This window comes from Taudactylus pleione, unplaced genomic scaffold (assembly GCF_031769625.1).
Source record: "Taudactylus pleione unplaced genomic scaffold, aTauple2 ptg000016l, whole genome shotgun sequence".
Lineage (NCBI taxonomy): Eukaryota > Metazoa > Chordata > Amphibia > Anura > Myobatrachidae > Taudactylus > Taudactylus pleione.
The window spans coordinates 9,650,049-9,670,921 of NW_028284418.1; the positions used below are offsets into that span (position 1 = coordinate 9,650,049).

The following is a 20,873-nucleotide window of genomic DNA, read 5'->3' on the forward strand; positions in this document are numbered from 1 at the left end:
ACAGTTCTAGTCAGGATCAAAGTATTGTACCTTTGGTAATTCTAAACTGACATGTCTATTGTCCAGTGTGGGTCAAAAGAGGAGCCATGATATCAGCAGATAAGAAGTCATATATTTTGGTGGACCCCAGGCATGACAAGCTTATTTACATATCAAACACAACCAAGTAAAGGAGGATTATTAATGAATAGAAATACCACCTTTTATGACACTCTGCTGTGTGAGACAACAAGCCTTATTGTTTACGAAACCTTGTAATTTGTTACTTAACAACATGGTGTCAATAGAATGGAATAAGGTTCCTTTGAAGAAAGTGATGTATGTGTATAGATCACAGAAATACACACATGTTATGGCTTTTTGAAATATGCCATGAGAATATGCCAGTTAATGTTAAAGAATGGGATATGAGTGTATTTAATATTTTTGACTTCGACAGTCCAGCCTTTGATAGTCTCCATAAACTATCATACCTTAAAAAGTAAATACATACAAACACTAATTGATAACTTAGGTATATGTATACATATCTATATAGCAAATCAGACATTGACTATTCAATTTGTGTTGGGGACTACAGGGGTAAGGGTAAGTCAACCTTTATAGGCAATCAACGGATCCTCTGGGGATCATTGGTAGGATGTGGGAACTCATCTAACCTATAAAGAATGTTTGGGGAAATTAGGACTACATTTTCTATGATGTCTGATGTAACATTTACTATACATATGCATAATGACTAAACCTATTCACATTTCTATTACTTGATTGTGCTTTCGAATTCAGGATTATACACCAAATATTCCACATTTTCAACACTGTCCCACCTCAGACTCATTAAATTTGTATTTCTGGTTGCCCTCTTTCGCCGGGTCATAATTGGAACACATTTGAATATAAGGCCGATAAGTATGATGATACCCAGGATACAGAGTAAAAGTTTCCCTACATTCGTCACTATTTCTTGTATCCACTCTCCTAACCCAGAGAACCACTTAAGTGGGTTCAACCAGGTGACCCATCCAGTTAATTCCTTGCCCACGGCAGCTAAAGTGAGGTTGTGCTTCCTCCTAAATTCCCACTTCAGCTGCAGTATTTCGTCTATTTTCTGCTCAATCACCTCCTTCGGATCATCTGTACAATTGGTGATATAAGTGCAGCATTTTACACCCTACTGAGTTGCTAAGGTTACACAGTACCCACCCGTTACAGCCGTGACATAATTCAAAACCATCCTGTGTTGCACAAGCTCTTTCTTGTAGGCTTGCAATTCCTTCAGTAAACCTGAAGGTGTCATCATACATCTCAGTGATATTATCAATCAAATTTGCCAATGCTTGGATGTACCTATAATTTATAACTCCTCTGGCCGTACGGGTGATATCTAAGGTGATAAGGAATTGAATCCCGGTGGATTCCTGTATCAAATTTGAGGCTAAGGGGTCTCCCCTGTCTATGAGGTGTCTTTTATAAATGTGTTTATAATGAGTATGGGTATAAGGAGGGGGGAGTTGTAGTGAATGTTTATCATTTTATCATGTGTAAGGGTCATGATTTCTGGTAGTACCCTTCCGAGATAGCATAAACCTTCAGAGTTCGGAGAGAGCCACTTGTACTCTTTCCTTCCACATATGAAATACACATCATCTGGGAGAACATAAGGAACAGAATGCCTCATTATCATTGAACACATTATTCTGACAAATAATCCTGTCCCCATCTCCCCAATTTGACTGGTACACGTTTCCGGTTGTATAATATTTGCACAGTACCCTAGTGATACTCTGCCAACCATTACTTTGTCGTATCTACATGTGTACCTATACCGGAAGTATCTCTCGCTTGCAATAATTCTGCGTACAAGTTCAGAATCAATAGGCTCATTATCAGCTCTCTGTGAATAGGTCATTGTCTGACTGTTCCAGATCACCTCCCAATTTCCTGGTTTTCTGAAATTGGTGAGATTTAAACATGTTGAAAGAGTTGATCCAGGCACAGGTTTTTGGCGTGTTTTTATCTAGATTCACTCACCATAATAAATATGACCGGTAATGATTAGTCTAGTTTGTAAAAATACAACAGAAGACTATGAACAGATATTCCTTCTGTTCCCGGCGGTGCTCCCCAAGAGTTAAATATTGAGTACAAACAAGGAAGAAAAAGAAAACTCCTTTTGTGGGGGCACTCTATGTGTAATTAAAAAATTTTTAATATTTTAATTGGATCTCTTAAGATCAAACAGACTTACAGGACATACAATGTGGTGCTGTGTGGGGACAAATAACAGTCCTCCTCTTAACACTAGCACCAGACAACACATACATTTATACACAATAATAGATAAATTTAAATTATAATTCAAATAAAAATAGATCAATTGACTTCTAATTACTTTTAATCACATAATTAGACATAAGATCTTCCACCGTACACAGGAATCTGTATGTTCTATTCTATGATTGTGGTAATTGATAGTTCATCTCATATGTTCCAATATCTATATGCCCATGAATGGTGATGGTGCTTGAACATAAATACTACCACACAATACACACTATTATTTCATAAATATCCATAGACCCGCTCTATTGTTGTCGGTTTGAGTGCAACTTGACGCGGGTGTCCCCGACATACAATATATATAAAAGGATATAATAGTTAATGGTCATAAATAACATTCACCAACAAAATCTGTTAGAGATTTTTCATATCATGAGATGGAATCACTGTCTTGTTATGTTACAAGGTTAGTTTATGAAAAGCGCCTGTATTTCTCAGAAGTGGTGATCTGCTTTTGATCATATGCCCGTCGGCAGTGATGAACAATGAGAGTCACCCACTCCAATACGTGCGTTTGAAAAGTTCCCCTGCATCTGCTGTCAGCTCCCAGAGATGGAGCTGATGAGAGTACAGAAAGTAATGATATGAAATAATAGCTGAGATTATAACAGTGATAACGATGGTATATATAACTAAATTCAGTCAATAATATGATCGATTTTTCATGAAGAAGAAGAATATAACTAAAATCAATTCTTCTGATGTACCTATGGGTGATATATTCTTTTAGAAGAACACCGATCGATTTTTCTGCTCATATAGGCGGTTTCTGTGCTGAGGTAATTAGCAACCTTCAATTATACTGATGATATATAGGCAGTCTCAATCGATTATTCTACCAATATGCAGTTTGTGTACTTAAATAAGCAACAACAATCAATTATTATGCCACTATATAGACAGTTTCTTTACTTAAATAAGTAAAATGCAGTTTATCCCTCTTTATAATTATACTGGTAAGTGTGTGCAAAAATAAAATTAAACATATAAATAAGGTATCAAAATTAGAGATGAAAAGGAAAAGCCTCTGTTCCATACAGATCCAGCTATGCTGCACTGGTATGTGCTTAAAGCAGTGAATACCCTGCAAGCAGAGCCAGACGCCCTACTAGGAGGCAAAAAAGGTTCAAACCTTGTTGTCAGATATGGGGGAATGATTCCCTTGGTAAGGATAACCCTTGCTATCTGAGAAGGTGAGACCTGAGAAGGTAGATTTAGTGTATCAAACCTTACTGCATCACGATTCCTGAAGGAGGGATAGCTGCTAACATATATGGGAATCTGGTTTGCATGCTCCCCGGTATCCCCTACATTACCAACGCGCGTTTCACCCAGCAGGCTTTGTCACAGGTCCATATGCGTGCATGTTCCTGCTGCTCGTTATAAACGGAAGTAAGTGCCCTTCGTGTGATCGACGGACTTCTCCTCCAATAGTGTCCTACTGGGGGAGTGCTTGGGGCTGATCACGTGACGCTAATGACGTCACAGAGTTAAAGGGATTCCCCAAGTCAGCTGTAAGTGGGCGGGGCCAAATCGCGCTCCCGTTCAGAGAGCATACAGGCAATCATTGTCTCCATAAATTCAATCATAGGAAAAAACAACATGTTTAAAATGTCCATCCTTTGGCCACACTCATAGGCTAAACTGTAGTACTTGTGTATTACTTCCGAGATAGCATAAACCTTCAGAGTTAGGAGAGAGCCACTTGTACTCTTTCCTTCCACATATGAAATACACATCATCTGGGAGAACATAAGGAACAGAATGCATCATTATCATTGAACACATTATTCTGACAAATAATCCTGTCCCCATCTCCCCGATTTGACTGGTACACGTTTCCGGTTGTATAATATTTGCACAGTACCCTAGTGATACTCTGCCAACCATTACTTTGTCGTATCTACATGTGTACCTATACCGGAAGTATCTCTCGCTTGCAATAATTCTGCGTACAAGTTCAGAATCAATAGGCTCATTATCAGCTCTCTGTGAATAGGTCATTGTCTGATTGTTCCAGATCACCTCCCAATTTCCTGGTTTTCTGAAATTGGTGACCAACCATTACTTTGTCGTATCTACATGTGTACCTATACCGGAAGTATCTCTCACTTGCAATAATTCTGCGTACAAGTTCAGAATCAATAGGCTCATTATCAGCTCTCTGTGAATAGGTCATTGTCTGATTGTTCCAGATCACCTCCCAATTTCCTGGTTTTCTGAAATTGGTGAGATTTAACATACCAGGGATCTATCTACATGGTACTTGGTGGAGTTTAAGACTAGGGGGTCTAGATATATTATATTTCTTGTCCACTGATCTCCCCCCATTCAATTCAAGTACCTCTGCTAACTTTAATGGGTATGGCACTAATCCCAAATTACTCTGTCCTTGAGGTACTTGTGAGCACACCCAACACTCTGTTTGGTTTAGAACCTTACCCACTAATGAGTGGTAATCACTCAAAGGGTGTCTGTCAAATTTGACATTACTACTCGACTGACATCTTTGGATGCACTCATCCTCAATTATGGGTTCGCAGTACTTACAGATACAGTATTCCTCAGATAATAGCCCATCACACTGTCTCTGAACTCCGTGACTACCAGACCTCTTACTTATTCCGGGTTTGATCAAAGTGATAGACCGATCCTGGGAATCTATCAAGTTCTCGTCCTCTCCATCAGAACCACCTCCAGACCCATACTCGACTTCTCGGGGCCTTTCATAAAAACAAAATGTCCTGATCAAAATATAAGTACAAAGGGAAAACAGGAACAAAACAATTCTTGATTGAAGACACTCCATCTTGAAATAACAGTCCACCAATAACTCTCCGATATGCTCAGGTACAGTTCAACAGTGCTACCTTTTAGTCCTCCCAGAACAAGTTCTCAAGCGATATTAGTGTGGATTCACCTTTTTCTGCTTCACGAGTTCTCTCCGGGTTAGCCACCTTCTTGCAATGGGAGGAGTGGACCCAAGTCACTCTCTCGGCTACTTTCAGTGATGTCGTGCTGGTCAACAAAACTTGGTATGGTCCTTCCCACCTGTCTATTAGGCAACCTGAGCATAGAAAATTTTGAATCATAACATAGTCCCCTGTTTCAATATCATGACAGTTAGTATTTGGTAGGTCAGGAATCGCCAGCTTCAGGCTTCTTTGCTGATTTCTCAACTGCTGGCTCATCCTGACAAGATATTGTACTGTCACTTTACTGTTACACTTCAAATTGTCCTGGGGATCTATCATTACGTGTGGCTGTCGTCCAAAAAGGATTTAGAAGGTGATAGGTTAAGCGGTGATCTGGGAGTGGTTCTGATGCTATACAATGCTAGTGGCAGTGCCTCTGGCCACAATAATCCCATTTCAGTCATCACCTTGCTCAATTTGTTCTTAATAGTGCTGTTCATTCTCCCCACCTTCGCACTGGCTTGGGGTCGGAAGGGAGTATGAAGTTTGCTATTAATGCCCATACGCTTACACATGACCTGAAAGACTTCACTCCCAAAATATGGGTACCCCTGTCACTTTCAATAATCTTAGGGATACCATATCTATACACAAATTCTTGTACAATTTTCTTTGCATAAATATGGCAGTATTTGAAGCAGCAGGGAATGACTCCACGCAGTTTGAGAATATATTAGTGCACACCATATCTGTACTAAATCCTCTCTCACCAGTGTTCTCATCCTCCACCCTTTGCGCATTACAAGGCACACAAACTATAAAGGTATTTTTAGCAGTCATACAAGATCAACAGTAAACTGTTCTACTTTATACTTCTATCCAGTCCCAATACAAAAGGGTAGTTTCAACTGTTAATAGAGGGTTATATGTCATCATGCAGAAAGCGTAAACATTTATTTCAGTTCTGTGGAAACAAAACAATAATATGTTATCATTTTTGAAAAAAGCATATAACAATCATGTTTTTCTCTGGCGTAAAGTTGGGAAAAGAAACCTTGATCATGGTCATATAATGGAAACGAAAGAAAAGAGAGAAAGAAAAAAAAATAATAATAGCAATAGCGCTTAGGTTTATAATGCTCCATGGAGGCTTTTAAATACATCTTATCTACAGGTACCTTTTAAAACAACTTAAACTTAACTCATGTAGTAACATAAATAGTGTATGGACATTAAACATATACATATAATATATCTGGGTTCAACAAACTTAAACAATAGTTTTAGAGACAAATTACGTGATAGGGGTATGATTCTATCTGGCTATATTTCTATATTATTATCATTTAATAACAGATCATAATTAATAACTAATTATAAACCATTTAATAACCTACTTGCAAGTTTACCCAGGATTACTGTGTATACCTTTTAAATTATTTGGATAATTAATTCATAAATGAGTACACACAGGTATGAGATAAAGTAAAGGAAAGTATATTTCAATAACAATTTCTTATTCAATAATATTCACATATATGTAAAACAGTATTATCACATTTCCAATATTTCAATATGTTTTAAAAATATGTGAGTATGTATGAGGAGATTGTAAAAGAGTAGAAATATGTCTTCATGCATTTAGAGCAAATCCGGTACTTATTGATACATTGGGGAATACAATCTATCTGAAAAAATACTTATGGGGAAAAAGATAGAGAGATATATGATAGAATAGAGAGAATCTTGTATGTGGCTGGTATGGGGTATATGAGAGATTGAATATTACATGGTACATGAATTACATAACTAATATATATTCATAGGAATAAGCACCATATAAGGGATGATACATATCTACATCTCTTTTCCCTATATGTGTTATTTTGTAGTAGTCGTGTGTGTGTGTTTTTCAGAGCCTGGATACTTACCATCATTAGCCTCTCTGCCCTTTCTTCCTTGCGCTTACTTATGTTTTTACCATGTTGTAAGGTGGATTCCCTAAGGGCATCTACATTTATAACCCTCCAATTGGGCAGTGAGGTTTGTACCCTTGTTTTTCAAAGATTCTATAAGTCCATCCATTAGTACTGAGACATTTACTTCCCAGTGATGTATATCATCTTTTATGTCTGCTACCCCACTATATATTTAGCCATTTCTTGTAATGCCCTTGTAAAATAATCCATTGCGGTCTCATTATCTTTTTGTTTTATAGTAAAGATTTTTTTTCCAGTCCACTGTAACTGGGAAGTATGTGGCCAAAATCTGTGATAATGGACCGCAATTCGGACATAGTCCAAGGGCAATACATGTCTACCTTTGTAACAGGAATTAACCTATGCCTGTCCGCTTTTCCACTGGGAACTGCTATTGTGCGAACAGGGTATATTCCTGTTACTTCACTACTTTCTAAATTAATTCCGGGCCTTACCATCTCGGTACTAGGTACTATGGATGGCACCTTGCTTACCTGTTTCGCTGGCCCCAGCCACTTCTCTTGCATCTGCTGCAGCCCCTCCTTTACTCTGGGAATATTGCCCTTCTTGGATGCTGAGTGCATGAGAAATGGCTGAGACCAGGGTAGGGTCATCATCTCTTACTGAATAAAAACTTTCCAAATTGGTTAGTACAGGGTATTAGGTTACAGTTATTTTCATTATTTTCATTTTTTTTATAGTGGTTTGTAACTCTTTCCCGTCCCACATATGGTGGCGGTGGTGCACTTGCTTTCATTCTTTCTAAAATACCAGATTTCTGCTCCCTACTCATTTCTCTTTGAATTTCCCCTTCTTGTTACCACAAGTTCAGACAATCATTATGTTTCATCCTCAATTTGCGTGACTTTAGCAGGCATATTTGATTTTGTACTATATGTAATACCTCGGGATCGAAACTACCAATTTTTTTGGAAATGATACTTTCCCACTCTCAGTCATGTATACCCATTCATTAACATAAGCCATTGCGTACTTACCATTACGCATTATGTACCCTGCGGATCCTTTCAGTCCGCCCTCAACTGGAACCACAGTTGAGTCGGTCATCCTACGATTAGAGTTAGCACCCATTTTTGGTGGCTTTACCAAACTGCTAAATTTCTTCATTAGGATACCGGTGGGGGATTCTTTCTAAGTACTCCCACAGAACTTATTCCCGTCAATATGCAACTGACCGTTCTACAACAGGCAAAGCATATAGCGGTGTTCCCTACCTACTTTGGTTTATTTCCATTAGAATTCCACCCCATCCAGTGGACTTCAACCAGGATTTTTCAACCGAGAGCATCAGTGAAATTTCCTTTCTTTTACACAAATCACTCTTGCGTATTATACTCTATGCATACAATACACAAATGTGCGGTCCATTCGCAAGACACACAGGTACTGGTTATCTATGTGTCTTATGATTACAGAGGAAGTTTAACTAGGACTTGCCCCCTGCACCTGAGGTCTTCATAGGACAGCCTCACACCTGGAATTCGATTTCAAATAAGACACGTTTCCTGCACCTTTCAATGTGTGGTTGCGATCCTTACACGCCACCGGAACCTCTCTTTGTTCAGTGTTTGACCTTGGTACCTTTCTGGCTCACGCACTCATGCAATTCTCTTTCAACTGTTCACATACACAAAAAAATATATATTTTCTGTACAGAAAAATCACTTCACAGACACAGATAGTACTTTCCCAGAGGTTTTGCAGCAAATTTACACACTCTCAACCGTACTTGCATACCGTGCCTTGTGTGTGTCTGCGTACGCACGCACGTGTATTGTTGCATCCCTGTGTACGAAACTATCACACGTTAACAATCAAATCTAGGAATAAAACGTAAACTGTAGTCTTATTGCTGTTAATGATTAGTACTTTTATATGCTTCCATGTTCCCCACAAGCACTGGAAGTTACCCAGGTGGACAACTTCCACTGCATGCTACCTAAATGTTTAGGCGCGAACAGAGCTTTTGTTATCTCAGGCCTATGCAAGTATAAGGCGCTTATACGCTCACACAGTTTTATCATTTCAAACAAATAAACTTGTCCGATTTGATTCAGACCTAAAAATGAGTGCTATAACTTATGGCAACAGTACAAGGACATAATTTATACAGTGTGCATAATTTCGCTTTTCTTTGTTATCCCTCGGTTCGCACCAGCACCTCTGAGACTATACAAAGCAGAAGTGGTTTAACAACATTAGATAGTTTTAAAACAAAATTGTGTTAGTGACGTTTCTCTCCACCCTTTGTTGCTAGACCAATGTCTGTGTAGTCCTGTTAGTCCGTGAGTGTGAGATGGATCGGATAAAGCCCCCAACTGTGGAATCCTACTTTAAATCTCACCACAGCTGTTGACGCCACGTGGACGCACCTTGCGTATGGCAATATGAAAATGTGTATGCACAGTGCACGCAATGTGTGATGCATACGCAATACCTTCCCTTATTGTAACATCACTAGTATGCATAATAGTCGCTATCTTTATATCAAAAATACAATATGAATTACAGTGCAATATATAAATATATATATGTATATACATATATATATATATATATATATATATATCACAGTATAATAACCTTATGTGAAAGCAAGTGAGCACACACACACCAGTATCTGTGGTCCAATGCACAAAAGTAAATATTGTATTAAAAGTATATATATCATTATTATTACAAGTTATACAGTGGTACAATATAGTTCAAGAAAGAGGTCAGAGTTACAAACCAGTATACATACATTCGCATGCGCTCCCTGGATCCAGAGTACAGTTGTCACCAGATGACTAGTAGAATACAGCTACTGCTCTCTGGACCTGGGGAGCCTAATTTATACAGTTAAATTATGGGTGAGTATAATAGTAAGCTGTGTCTTCTTCCATTGGTCCAGGGGCGGGACATTTCCAGTTCACTGGGGGTCATTGGTTGGTTCAAACAGTGGGCGATGCCTAGGCTCAGGATGCTGTTACAGGAGTTCACCTCTGGGTTCCCTCCGAAAAGCTAGTTCAATCAACCATTGTTATATGCTATATTAAACATAAATCTGGCATTGCTAATATCTGCTTGCCACAATGTGCGACAATCTATTCGCAAACACCAGATTACTGCTAACACAATTCTGTACATTATGACCCCAAACACGATGTTAATATGTGGTTCCATCCCTGGACTATATGTATAACTGTTTTTCTTCTATTCAATATATATTTGTATTTTTGTATAAACCGTTGGTTATATGTGTGACTACTATGTGTAATTTATTTGGTAGGAGGCAGGTTTGTATCATGTGAGCCATGAAAGCCGGGTTATATATAATACATTGGACATGTCACTATTAATTCTAATATAAGTGTCTAATCCGTTCTATATATTGTTATTTTGGATAGACTGTATAACTATATATGAGAAATAGATTAAATAGGTTTGAACATACTGTATAAGTTAAATATTTAGTAGCATACATGTAGATGTATTTGTTTTACAATGAGACTATGGGTCATTGTATAAGAGACAGGTTTTTACTGCTTAGATCACTTAAAAATGCACACAGATAGTGGTTTTGCATAGGTTTATGCCTACAGTTCTAATTAGGATCAAAGTGTTGTACCTTTGGTAATTATAAACTGACATGTCTATTGTCCAGTATGGGTCAAAAGAGGAGCCATGATATCAGCAGATAAGGAGTCATATATTTTGGTGGACCCCAGGCATGACAATCGTCTTTACACATTAAACACAACCAAGTAAAGGAGGATTATTAATGAATAGAAATACCACCTTTTATGACACCCTGTCTGCTGCGGGGGACAACAAGCCTTATTGTTTACGAAACCTTGGAATTTGTTACTTAACATGGTGTCAATAGAATGGAATAAGGTTCCTTTGAAGAAAGTGATGTATGTGTATAGGTCACAGAAATACACACAGGTTATGGCTTTTTTAAATATGCCATGAGAATATGCCAGTTAATGTTAAAGAATGGGATATGAGTGTATTTAATATTTTTTACTTCGACAGTAATGATCTTTTTTCATATTTTCTGAACATACTGCCGGATTCGGTGTGATATTCTTTTCATTATAATGAATGTTCTTTACTTCTTTTCATTTTCAATCTCTAATGTTTATTTTATTTTACTTTTTTTCATTTATACATTGTTTTATTAACTGTTTTTACTCAATTTTATTATTATTATTATTATTATTATTATTATTATTATTATTATTATTATCATTCTTATTTTGTATTGTTTGTTCTTTATAATGTATATAGTTGTTTTATTTTCTATACTGTATGCATTCATATCACAGTGATAGCTTTTGCATTATGAGGTTCCTACTTTGTTTTTGCCCCTTCTCTTTTGGCTCCACATGTGATAGGGAACATAGATTGTAAGCTCCACTGGGGCAGGGACTGATGTGAATGGACAAATATTCTCTGTAAAGCGCTGCAGAATATGTGTGCGCTATATAAATAACTGGTAAATAAATATATAAATGCTTTTGCTTTGTACAGCTAGTGAGATTACCCTGCTCATTTACACACCCCCTGAGTTGGTTACCAAAGTCACCTCTTCTGTTTACATTGGTCTCCCCGTTTAGTAGCCTCTATTTGGATCTAGCATCAGTGCTGTTGCCACTTCCGCCCTGGCTGTGATAAGGGCGGAAGTGTATGCACCCAGGGGCTGGCTGGCAACTTTTAGCCTGGGGAGAAAATGCATGCAGGTGGCCCTGGCAGAGGAGTAGCGTGTAGCCCGGGTGCCCGGAGCACGTGTGTGCTTAGGCGCCCCCCCCCTCAAGTGTTCCAGGCAGGAGGCGGGTCCATATGGAATTAATGTAAAGTAAAAATAAAGATATGGTGCAGTCCCTTGTAGTGGTGCCCATATGCAGTGCCCCCTGTGCCCCAGGAGAGGACCTCCTTATACAGGCCACCAGTAGTGATCCTCCTATGCAGTTCCCCTTATACAGTTTCCCCAGCAGTGGTCCCCCTGTGCAGTGCCCCTTGTGCCCCCAGTAGTAAGCTTCTTATCTAGTGTCCCCCAGTAGTGGTCCCCCCTGTGCAGTGCCCCCAGTAGTAAGCCCCTTATATAGTGCCCCCAGTAGTGGTACCCCCCTTGTTGTGCCCCAGTAGTAGTCCACCTCTTGTAGTGCCCCCAGTGGTAGTTCCCCCCTTGTAGTGCCCCCAGTAGTTCTCTCCCCCTTGTAGTGCCCCCAGTAGTAGTCTCCCCCCTTGTAGTTTCCCCAGTAGCAGTCCACCCTTGCAGTGCCTCCAGTAGTGCTCTCCCCCTTGTAGTGCCCACAGTAGTAGTCCCCCCCTTGTAATGCCCAGTAGTAATCCCCCCTTGTAATGCCCCCAGTAGTAGCCCCCCCTTGTTGTGCCCCCAGTAGTAATCCCCCTTGTAGTGTCACCAGTAGTGCTCTCCCCCTTGTAGTGCCCCCAGTAGTGATCTACCCCTTGTAGTGTCCCCAGTAGTAGTCCCCCCCCTTGTAGTGTCCCCACCCCTCCCACAGTACACACACACACGTAATAATAAAAAATAAACACTTACCTGAATCCCCGCTCCTGCCGCCGCCATCCGCTCCTCCGTCTGTCCTCCCGGGCCGGGCCACTCTGCATTATGGGAGAGACGTCGTACCCACTGCAGAAGCCGGAATATAGAGCGGCTCCTGCAGTGGGCACAGCGGTAGTCAGTGAGAGTCTGACAGACTCTCATTGGCTGCCACTCAAAACAAACACACAGCTGCCAGAGCCGACGGCTGTGTGTTTGTAACTGTGTAGCGCTAACCGAACTCCATCTGGTCAGCGCTACACGCGCGGTGCAGTTGTGTCACACAGACACAGACTGCCTGCGGCCCGCATGACACGATTTGCCCAATTTCGACGCATCGTGACGACAAATCGTGTAAAATATGCCTAAATCGTGAGTGTCCACTCACGATCATGATACCGATGCGCATCTCCGCAGGTCGTACATCGCATCTTCATATTTGCTGTGCTTCCCATGTTACCACCCACAAATGCACAGGGCAGATCTGACAATCTCAGTCACAATGCACTGGAATAGTTAGGAGGCACGATAGATCCTTTGTCACATTGGATAGTTTTTACACCAAATCGTGCCCACGACTGTCAGGGAGCTGCTGGGGAGAGTTCAAGGGTAAATCGGACACAATGTCGGATCGTGAGCACATCGCCAATTGTGTAGGCACCTTTACTGATCCGCTGACCTGGTAATACTCCTCTATTATATTGGTTGTATTTTGTTTCAGATTTTGCTTCTTGGGCTCTAAGGTCCCATATATTTCAGCTTTATAATCCCTGTGTTTTGTCTGTTATCGGATGTACTGCTGGTTTAACCCACTATTTCACAGAGGTTGATTCTAATTATACAGAGTTTGTTTTCACCACTGGTGCATATTCTCGTAGTCTCTAAATTACTATTTAATGTAGCTGCGTTTGTGACAGACTTTTGTGTCCAGTTTACTATCCCAATTTTAGGAGACAATATGGGATGAGTTTATAGCTTTCTACAGACTTTTTTTTTACAGTACATCCACTTAATATTGATTTTTTTTCTATACAGGGGCTATAACCATCAAGATTCATTAAGGTTACACTACTATACCAGCACATACCATACTACAGTATGTAAGCATTGAATGTTGATCTGCTAGCATTGTGTTGTAGATCTGTATGACCATTAGAATTGACATAGATTTCTCTGTTAGTAATTGTTATTTTTGCGATTATCATTTTTATCTTTGACAGTGTAGGCGATATCATTGTTATTTACTTCTATCCGAAGATGGTCTTTCTGTTTGTTTTGGCTATATACAATCTACAACAATTGTCTTGAGAAAGGTTATTAATTATAACCGAAACGTTGACATTACATTGTTTATATTGTGGTGGATTATGAATACTCAATTATAAATTATTTAACTTAACTTAAGTTGGTGAGTGCCTCCTTCTAGAAACACTGGATACTACCCATGTATATTTGGATCTCAGACTAATATTGGAGTGCACCCCCATTACGCATTTTTCTGATGTTAGTGCAGGACACTTGTGGATGTATGCTTGGTTTAGATTTGTCACCAAGGTATACTAGGTATGACATCAAGGCACACTAATAGTTAGTATGCCATCATATTGTAAACTCTATTTATAAAGCTGTTAAAAAGCCCTTATCATCCATCACCTGTAATAAAAAGGATTTTCAGAGCATCTTGCTATTCATGTAGTGGGTAACCACAGAGAAATCTCTAATTTATTTTGCAGTGTCACTATTTTCAGCTAAATTTGTTGACCCATACACAAGTACGCCTCGGACACTCTGCCATTCCATTTGTATTCTTGTGTAAAATCTTAGGCCCTCATTCAGAGCCGCTCGCTATTTGCGGTCGTTCGTTTTCTAAAAAGGGGTGGCTATTCAAATGAACCGTTCGCACTTTGCAGTCTGTTCATGCCTCTAAGTCTGAACGAGCGAGCAAAACATGCGAACGTAAATTTGAAAAATACGCCCCCTGGCCGCTCGCACCATACGTCATGTCCGCTATTTATTAGATTAATCGAGTACATCGACCAGCGTATGAACTGCTCGCTATTCTTGTGGTTGGTTTTTTCAACCACTATTTTGCGAGCAGTTCTGAGTTAAAAAAAACCAAGTGACGTGGTCAATGACGCTGCTGGATTAATTATGCACACCCATAAAACGCCCGTTTTGACCTTTAAGCACGCCTGCGATCGGATTTCCACTCCCCGTTTTCAAGCACCTTCCCCTGTTACCACCCATAAACGCCTCATTCTGTCACTCAAATTAGCAGGCATTCGCTATTTTGCGAGCACATGAATTTCGACCGCACTGACTGGTTCGCGCATGCGTATAACTATCCGTACGCATGCGCAGTTGGGCAAACATCGCTCAGAGCGAACGAGCTGCCACTTACGAGTGGCTCTGAATCAGGCCCTTAGTGCGTAGAATCTTTGTGCCCGCATTCTCCACCATATGTGATATCTTGGGGGTAATTAGCTCGGCAGAGGGTGGATTGGTGCAGTGTTTAGGTGCTTAATGAGGGTCCACACACAGCTTTCAAGTAAAATAAATGAGATGGTGCTTTACTTCCAGCAGGGAAAAACAGGTACAACACAAAGGAACAGAAAATAATAAATAACCTAGCCCCTGTTTAGGGAGTCTAACTCACTTCTTGAGCCCTCTCTATCATGGTGCAGCTAGTCTGTCAACAAAGTCTCTGCCTGCTTCTTGCAGGTCTATCGCCGGCTCCAGCCTGGCTTGGCTGCCACAGCTACACAAATACAGTCTGGGTGGTCTTCCCTTTATCCTACAGATTTAGGCCCTTCACTGCTTTCTGGTCACACAGTCTGAGAGTTTGTGGTCCCCACTTGCCTCCTGCAAGGTCCAGACACAGGCCTCCTGGCCCCCAATGGCTCGCTTTACTTCACTGGGCTCTCTGACTGATCTGCCTTCTCATCAGCCCACACCTGAGCTCTATCCACAAGGCACAATTAGGCATCTTCCCACAATGCTTTTCTAGTCTGTGTGGGTGAATCTCCCCTGCCCCACACAGAATCTGCTGCTCACCAGTGCCACCTCTGGTGATACTGCCACACAACAATATTTTGATCCTCCTCACACAGACATTTATACATTTCATGAAAAAGGGCATAATATTGCCCCAATAATGGAGCAATGTAATATAAAATTTAACATTCAGTATGAATTGTTATTCTTTATAAATATAGCTCTGTGTGTTAAACAGGCTGTAGTATTATATAACACACAACAGAATATGCTAGGCACCAGTGAGAGTGTATATAAAGTGTAAATCTAAGGGCCTAATTCAGACCAGGATGCTAAGCTGCGATCGCTTGAAATGGGTGATTGTCGCCTTTCTGCGCATGCGTATGCAGCAAAATACGCATGCGCGAACCAGTCACTGCGGCCGGGAATCATGCGCTCATAGTACACAGACTGGATGCTACTTTGAGTGACAGAATGTGCCATTTGCATGTGGTAACAGGGGAAGGTGCTTGTAAACTGGGTTGTGGTGGTGCGAACGAAAGTATGTCTGGCCGTCAAAACGGCGTTTAATGCGCGTCCATAATTAGCATGGAAGAGTCATTGTACACATCACTTGGTTGTATTTCAGCCTGCAGTGATCGCAGTGCTTGCGGCAGGGTAGGGTCTACCTCAAGCGCTGTGTGCTGCTCCGATATCTCTCGATGGTTCTGATTAATCATACACTTCCTGGAGATGATGTGTGCTAGACAGTAAAGTGGGCGTCTTTAGACCGGCGTGCGTTCACTCTGCCGTCGCTCTCTAAGACATAGAGGGCGTCCTTACACCAGACAGTGTGATCATGGAATTTGCATACCCAGCCCCTTTTGGATGCGAGCGATAGCGGCTTACCGTCCGGGTCTGACTCGCCCCCTAAGTCCTCAACCCATAACAGTAACTGCACACCTATAGAGAGGTTTTGCCAACCCTCTCACAGTACAAAATATACAAAAAAAACAGAATAGGTGGCGCTTATAACATGGCACCAGGGGCATTTGTAGGGGCTGAGGTTCCCAGTGCGAACAGACAAACTGTGCCCCCCCCAACAAGAGTATAAAAGATTATACTTCCTGCAAGTGGTGTGGTCTCGTAATAAGGGGCGTGGCCTCAAACTAAAAGACTACCTTATGACATTAACATAATTGAAGGATTAGGGACAGTAAAACCAAATGCTGTTTTCCCAATTCCTGTTCTAAGGCACACCATCAATCCCGTGTGAACATATTGCTCCCCCACAGAATATACCACAGTGCTCCCACACAGAATATATTACATTGCGCCCTCACAGAATATACTACATTGCTATCCCACAGAATATACCACATTGCTCTCCCACAGAATATACCACATTGCTCTCCCACAGAATATACTAGATTGTTCCCCCACAGAATATACCACATTGCTCTCCCACAGAATATACTACATTGCTCCTCAAAGAATATACCGCATTGGGGAGGTGGGCTAAAGTGGCCACCCTGGTTTTGAATAACGGCTCCCCGAAGCACTCGGGGAGAGGCTGCTGTGAGGTTCCCCGTAGTAGGGAGGATGACTGCAGTGGAAGCTCCCATGTTTGTCAGGATCATGTTTTCCGATGGTGTTTCCCTAGCCTAATACACCCGAACAAGCAGCCTGCACATATCAGTGAGATACGTGCATGTTGCTTGTTTGTATTATATTGAAGAAATGGTAAATTTTTAAATAAAAATGGTGAGGGGTTCTCCCCTAAAAGCACAACAAGACCCGGGCTCCTGAGCCAGTCCTGGTTCTATAAATACGAGGGAAAAACTTGTAGGGTTCCCCCATATTTTTTTAACCAGCACTGGGCTCCTGATTTTAAAAATAGGAAAAAAAATGGCATAGGGTTCCCTCCATTTATAAAACCAGCACCAAACTCAAATCTAGCCGGGGTGTAATGCCACAGCCAGGGGACCCTTTCACCCCTGCCAATGCATTAATGCCCCAAGCTAATCAGCCCCAAGCCAGGGAAAAATTGGAGTGTCCTTTCTTACACCTTCTTCTTACCCTTTGTCTTTCTTTAAAAGTAGACATTGAAGTACTATGACTGCCAGCACTAGTACTGGAATGCTCCTGTTCTGATTTATGATTGATTTACACCATTACAGGAGTAAAGCTACTATACTTGAACTTGTAACTGCTACTATACCACACCAAGTGAATGTACAATGAGATAGGGAAGTGAGGGACCGTTACCTTTACCATGCAATTTTAATAAAAGACGAGAAATTTTTTAAACCAGAAAAAAAATGTGTTTTTCAACTTTCATCATTTTGGGTGCTGCAAGTACAGTAATATACGCTGCCTCTCAAACACATGCAATCTCTCTAGGAATATGTAAATTAACTTAAAAGACTTTATATTTAGTTTTATAAAAAAGTATCTTTTCCGCTTTTATTATTTTGGGGTGCAGCTGACGAGGACAAAACTTCCAGTAAGTACTGTAATATACACTTCCTCTCAAAAACATACATTCTTCCCTTGAAATCTTGAAACTGAATTATAAAAGACTTTTTAAAACCAGAAAAACATGTCTTCTTCGGGGTGCAACTCACTCAGACACAGCACAGTTACTTTTGGTCAGCTAATCTTGCAATCACAGTCTCTGCCTCTAATGTGCAAGATAAATATACCCTTCAAATGTGTACACAGTAAGTGCAGCTCAGACTCTCAAATACAAGCAGGAGCCTGTGCAGATTGCAAGCTATGGGGCATATTCTATTGGGTGAGTGATTTTTGAGGCTATTGCAACCATTTTCTCATTACCGCTAGTATGCATTCTACCGATACCCTTGGTATCCAATTGAAAAAAAAAATGTTGCAGTAATTTTTACCACGAAAACCAGTGCTTGGGTTTAAAATCAGCGATTAAGACTTTAGGGACATTGGCAGGTGATAATAGTGGATTTTAATTATGGGACTTGAGTGGCCTCTCCTTGCCAGCTGCAGTCCTGATACCTCAGGCATAGGTGGAGGCAGGAGAGCTGGGCAACAGGGGAAACAGGAGGGCTGAATTGTACAGGGGGATGAGAGCTGGGCAGAAAAGGGGCAGGACAGGTGGTCAGGACAGGAGTAGGACAGCTGGTCAGAGCAGAAGACCCAAGCATGCCGCAGGAGAGTTCTGCTACAGGAGTACGCATGCAATAGTCCTGGAGCCTGGCGTAATGAAAGCGTACCCCAACTCACATATAACAGTGTGGTGGTAATCCCATCAAGGTTTCTTTAATGTTCCCACCCTTTTGTTATCCCGGACTAACCACTTATTGAGCAGAATTCTTTCAGAAGGGGTGAAATGATGCGTACCCTACTCACATGAAATATATGCTGTAGACTGCACATAAAGGTTTCTTCTAAATGTTCCAAAGTTCTTTCAATTTGTCATCGCACATAATTCATCCTCATAAAAAAGGAGAGGAATAGTGTGTGTGGCTGATAATAACTTTTAATATACAAATGCAGAACAGATAATGACATAAATGATTAAATTCAAACGGTAATGACCTGATGTGAAATGGTTATAGGAGCCTGTAATCCACCATCTCATCCAAGGGGAGCATCAGTCAATAATGTCCAGAAGAAAAGGATTCCCTGTTACCAACGCGTTTCGATCTGTCACTGCAGATCTTTTTCAAGGTGAAGGAAACCATAGTCATAGTAGCACCTTAAATACCCTATGTAACTAATTGATGTAATTAATAGCTTAACTGATGTATTAAATATACACTCATATATACTTCTAGACATAAAAAAATTGGAATACATGTTCCCGAGTGGAATCTATTGGCCCGGATGAAGTGTATCACATGATACCACCCGGGCAGGATTCCTCCGGAAGTGTCGGGTCCCGCTCGACACCTAATTGCGTCCTCTCCTTCCTTCCCTGTTTCACATGTGTGCGCCCGTCACAGCACACCTCCGGAACACTCGTGATGTAGCCGTGTGACATGGGGCCATCATTGCGGGGAACTTGGAGCGGGTCTCTCGTATACCCGGAAGTAGCGTCTATAGTACGTGACGCACTTCCGGTAAACAAACGGGTGGAAAATGGATGGGAGAATTGTGTCTCTTATTATAGTGTGTCATTTTCTTTATCTTCCCTGCTCATTTCATAATTGTTCTCTGGAGGATCTTCTAAATGACTCCATTTTTGTCCCTATTAAATTTTCTGATTTTTTTTAATTTGAGATCTCTCTCTATCTTCATTACCTTTTGTTCTATTCTCTCTATCATTCCTTTACAGTCTGATGAGTGAATAAACGGTTGCACAAGTGATTTATTAGTTTCGATTGCTGTCTCTAATTCTTTAAATTCAGCTCTTCTTTCTTCTATAATTAAGTTGATTAGTGAAAATGAACAACTATTGATAATAGAATCCCATTTTTTTCTAAATGATTCCGATGTTGAAGAGAAAGAGGCCTTCTTATCTATCTTTAGACCTTTCGGGATGATCTGGTAGGCTACATACTTTTCCAAGGTTGCTATTTCCCACCAGATCCGACTTTCCCTAATAAGATCTTTTTCTAGATCACTCATGATTGTGTCGAGATCATCATCTCGAATTTCCACGTCATCCAAGTGATCCTGAAACAAACTGTCGAATCGGTCGATTCTTGTTTCTCTAAACGAGAACATCATCAATTATTTTACATACAATTGTGGCAACCCTCAATAGTACTTTGGTGAGAAATGTAGACAATGTATAGAGAAAGAATAGCTATTTGGTGGGTGCGCAAAACCTGCAGCCCCTAGTGTGACACAAAAATAGAGACTCACTAAACTCTTATGAATGAAATACGGCACAGAAAAAAGTTATTGTGTCTCTAGATGGTGCTGGATATACTTGTGTACTCACATAAACACGGTGTATATGCAAAAGAAGAAGAATATACAATACTTAATCCTTTTCACAGGCGTAAGGGCCTGATTCAGACCCACTCGTGAGCACTGAGCGCTCGCAAGCGGGTCGATGTTGGCCCAGTGTGCGCATGCGCACGACAGAAGCGGCTCCGTCATGCGCATGTA

General features: G+C 40.7%; 1 pseudogene; it reads right to left on the reverse strand.

Moving 5' to 3' along the window:
- Nucleotides 1–760: 760 nt before the first annotated feature.
- Nucleotides 761–20,483, reverse strand: LOC148540890 (uncharacterized; annotated as a pseudogene).
- Between the last annotated feature and the right edge of the window lie 390 nt (nucleotides 20,484–20,873).